Source organism: Eleutherodactylus coqui, chromosome 4 (assembly GCF_035609145.1).
Source record: "Eleutherodactylus coqui strain aEleCoq1 chromosome 4, aEleCoq1.hap1, whole genome shotgun sequence".
NCBI classification, from domain to species: domain Eukaryota; kingdom Metazoa; phylum Chordata; class Amphibia; order Anura; family Eleutherodactylidae; genus Eleutherodactylus; species Eleutherodactylus coqui.
This window is the reverse complement of record NC_089840.1, coordinates 183,916,850-183,920,980: the sequence shown is the minus strand read 5'-3', so window position 1 is coordinate 183,920,980 and position 4,131 is coordinate 183,916,850. Positions and strand designations below refer to the sequence as shown.

At 40.7% G+C, this 4,131-nt stretch overlaps 1 long non-coding RNA gene across 1 annotated transcript; it reads left to right on the top strand.

Annotated features, from left to right (window-relative positions):
* Positions 1-478: 478 nt before the first annotated feature.
* On the top strand, positions 479-2,685 carry LOC136625877 (uncharacterized). The gene is made up of 3 exons (XR_010792591.1): positions 479-636; positions 1,473-1,550; positions 2,441-2,685. It is a non-coding gene; the product is annotated as an uncharacterized lncRNA (long non-coding RNA).
* The last annotated feature ends 1,446 nt before the right edge of the window (positions 2,686-4,131 follow it).

The following is a 4,131-nucleotide window of genomic DNA, read 5'->3' as shown; positions in this document are numbered from 1 at the left end:
AGATCCGTCACTGGGGGCTGCAATTTTGGGCTGATAAGGAAGTGAAAAGTGGCAAAGAGTTGTTAAATGTTGTGAGATAATGAGGAGATGAGAGAGGTGAAGTAGACTTGTTTGGCATGGTGGAGGGCTAGGTTGTAGGTTCTGAGCATGCATTTCAAGTTAGGAAAGTTAGGGGAATTTTGGGACGTTCTCAACAGCCATTCAGCACTTCATGGTATGCCATATGGTGAGTTATACTGTATGCAATCTTATTATATCTAAATATAACATTCCATATCTAATACATTTATTAAACAATTATAAGTATAGAAATGACTCAACAGAAAGTCTTCATCTTAGGAAATAATTCACAAACGTAAGTAATGGGAAATAATTTGCATTGCATACTTCCACTTAACAGTGTACTCCTTGCCTTCAAGGTATGCACATAATAGACATAAAATTGCAGTCAGACAGCCAATTAGAATTAAAATAAAGTTGGTATCTGATCTGTTACTCATCAATGGCAGAAGTACTGTATATATAGCACATTTGGAATGAGCTGCCGTGTACATCTACAGTGATCTTCTTTCATCCCTCAGACATCTATCGCTTCAACAAAGACAACCATGTCAACTAAGAAACTGGTCAAAGACCGTAAGTACCTTTTAAACTGAATTTCATATATTAATTGTTATAGAAAACTCTATATTAAATATATGAAGTGAATGAAGTGTTAATAGCAGCCCATTAGCTATGCTCAAAGATATAAATGCAAATTGGAGGTGAATATTCAATTTGCACAGCTTGCAAAAATGATTTAATTGTCATGGCAGTCCAAGGTATCCATAGCATTCTCCTCCAGCAACATAGTTCAAACGCATCAATTTTCCTTCTATCTGTTTTCCTGAGGGTCCAACTTTTGCAACCATGCATAGCTATGGGAAAGACAATTGCATTGATCAGTCTGAATTTTGTTTCAATGCTAATATCCTTGCTTCTCTGGATTTTTTTCCATTCCTTGCATTGCAATCCAACCGAGTGTAACCCCTCTCTAAGGATTACACTAGTTTCAGACAACCTCCTTCATGGTTCTCCAAAAACATATGTAACTGGTCTGCCAGTTTACAAATGATTTTGAGCCATAAGTGAGAATCACTACAGTAGTCTTTTTTGTGCAATATAGAAAACATTTTAGATTTTTGTTTAATGTAACAGTGAGACCGTTTGCAGACACAATATGCTTGACCCTGCTATTTTCATACTTGTCAATAGACACCACTTGGTTTGCTTATATGCATTGGGTAACTTGATGGTATTAGTAAACTAATGTACAAAAATTCAGTTATCATTATTAGCACTATTGAGTGCCAACCTCGTACCAATAAGTTTGCAACCAAATTATTATTTCAACCTAAAAATATAATTGTGCTTTTTACAATTGTTTATATTGTCATGACCTTCACTGATCTAATCATACCTTGTTTTTTCAGCATGTGCCCCAGTGCCTGTTTGCCAGGACCAAGCACCCAAATGCTGCCCAGATCCATGTGCACCACCTCCTTGTCAAGGTATGAAAAAACTGTTGCTTATAGTTGATCTAATTCTGTCTTTCAGTTAATATCAGTATTGTTCTTGTGCGCAAAAACACCAGAATGCAATAAAGGGCATCGAATAAATAAGACTTTCAGAGAAACCTTTTTATTTACAGATGTAGAAAGTACATAGAAAAATATAAAGGGGAAAAATATTGTGTGAAAAGGATGGTGTTGATATCAATGGCTCTTTCAAACCAAAAGAACGTAGACTGTGTGTGTATTATTGTATCCTGACACCACCAGAGGCTAGGGGATTGGCAGGGCAGGGATGCAGGAACGCCCCTGTCACACTCCTAGCTCCCGATTGGGGGAATAATTGAATGCGTGTATGGAATGCGTGTAGGAGCTTGCTTGACAGGCATCTCACGTTATTTCCCCTGGACCCTGGAAGCCCCTGGCGCGAAGATGTTCTAAGGACATCGCCCCTCCAGGCAGGCATCTCACGTCATTTTCCGCTGGACCACGGAAGCCTCCGGTGCGAAGATGTTTCGAGGACCTCGCACCCCCCAATGACCTTACACAATGGTTTTCTGATGCCTTCTGCTCAGGGGTGTAGCAATAAGGGTTACAAAGGTCGCATTGTAGTCCTAGGGCTTGAGGAAGCCCAGAGGCCCGTCTGCCACATAAGATGACAATAATGTTAGAAGTGGCACATTGTAGGTGGGGGCATTGTTACAGATTTTGCATTGGGGCTGAGAAGCTTCAATCTAGGAATCAATGTTTTGCTTTTAGGAATTGTCAGGCTAGAGAAATTCCATGTAGCTTTGTATAATATACTGTTATTTTATTGACTATGTAGCATAATGTATCAGCATTACAATCTTCAAAACTTTATTTTTCAATGTTTTTCTTTCTTTTATTAGATCCATGCCAGGATCCCTGCGCCGTTACTCAAGGTGTTTCTGGCAAAGGCTTTAGTGGTCAAGGAGGATACAGTGGACATGGATATGGATATGGAGGTGGCAAGAAATAAAGAACCTTTCTACACCATTAAAACCTCAAAAATGAGAAATTGAATCAATTATGCATTATAGTCTGTTATGCGTAGCATATCTAAAATATGTTCTGCTGTACTTAATAAATGCATTCTGCTGATCATTCAAATGCATATGCAAGTTGGTTAACTAATTCTAACCACTCACTGTGAGTGCAATTTCCTCTTTTTAAAGGGGTTAGCCAAGTATCATAACTTATTACCTATCAACGCCATAGGTAATAAATGCCTGGTCGGTGGGGGTCACCAATTAAGAGCATGGGTGTCCCATGTACCCGTTTGAACGGAGCGGTAGCTGAAAATGCACACTTCAGCTCCATTGAAACTCTATGGGGCAGCCAAAGATAACCACAGAAAAGCATGAGACTTAGAGATGAGTGAGCATCAAAATGCTTGGGTGCTCGTTCTACGAGTTGAGCTTTTCGTAATATTCAAGAGCTCTATTCTTGTAACGAACTGCATTGACGTCAATGGGAGACTCGAAGATTTTTGCAATGGACCTGCCTGGTGCCGAGCTTTTTTTTCTCTCTCTCTCTCTCTCTCTCTCTCTCTCTCTCCCCAGCCAGCCACATACTGCTGTGGATGTGCGTTTATGCGCACGCTGGCACATCACAGCAGGAAGTGGTAATGCAGGAAGGGGTCAAAACGGGGAGGGGTCGAACACGGCATGGTGCTTGCTCGAGTACCGAGCACCATCGAGTATGCTAATACTCAAACGAGCATCAAGCTCAGACGAGCATGTTCGCTCATCTCTAATGAGACTGCTACTGGAGCATGCTCTGAGTCAACCAACTGTTATTAAGATCCTCAAGATTTGCAACTGGCACCCATAGAAACTGCACCTGCACCAGAAGTTGTATGAAGATGACCCTGACAGAAGCTTGAAATTTCGTCAGTTGTCATTGTTAGTTTTTTTCTGTGAAATCTTTGTGAAAGCAGCTAACACAGCTCCCGACACCTGGGTATCGGAAACACATTGTTATGTTCCTGCAGAGCACAAGCACCATGCCCTCCCTGGACATCACCAAAACGTCAATTAAGATGTAACAAAGTCCACAACCGACCAACATATAAATTTCTTACATCACCTAAACAAGGGAGACACAAAATACAGGAAAAGGAACACTCTCCATAACCACCCATAGCTTGATGGATTCTGCATAGAAGCAAAGTAAGCATCCCAATAGGAATGGCCTTATGATCACCATCGGTACTGCAGACAACCGCTGCCACACAAGGTACCTCAAACAGGAAAATAACTAGCATGTTGAAATGGTCCCAGAATACATATATTTCTATTACGTCTGATTGGCAAGTAAGGGGAAAAATGCCTTCCTGTCAGCCAATCAGTCCATTCACCACAGATTTTGTAGCAGGGTTGAGAATGGCACATAATACACTGAAAGCTACTGAAGGATGGCAAACAGCCAGGACAAATGATGCAGTCTCTGATGGGATTGCATAAATAGCTTAATCCAATAAGGAGACATTATCTGTGCTTGTCATTAATAATGGACAGCACAATCCACCAATATGTAGTCATTCCCTCATGCCCAATCC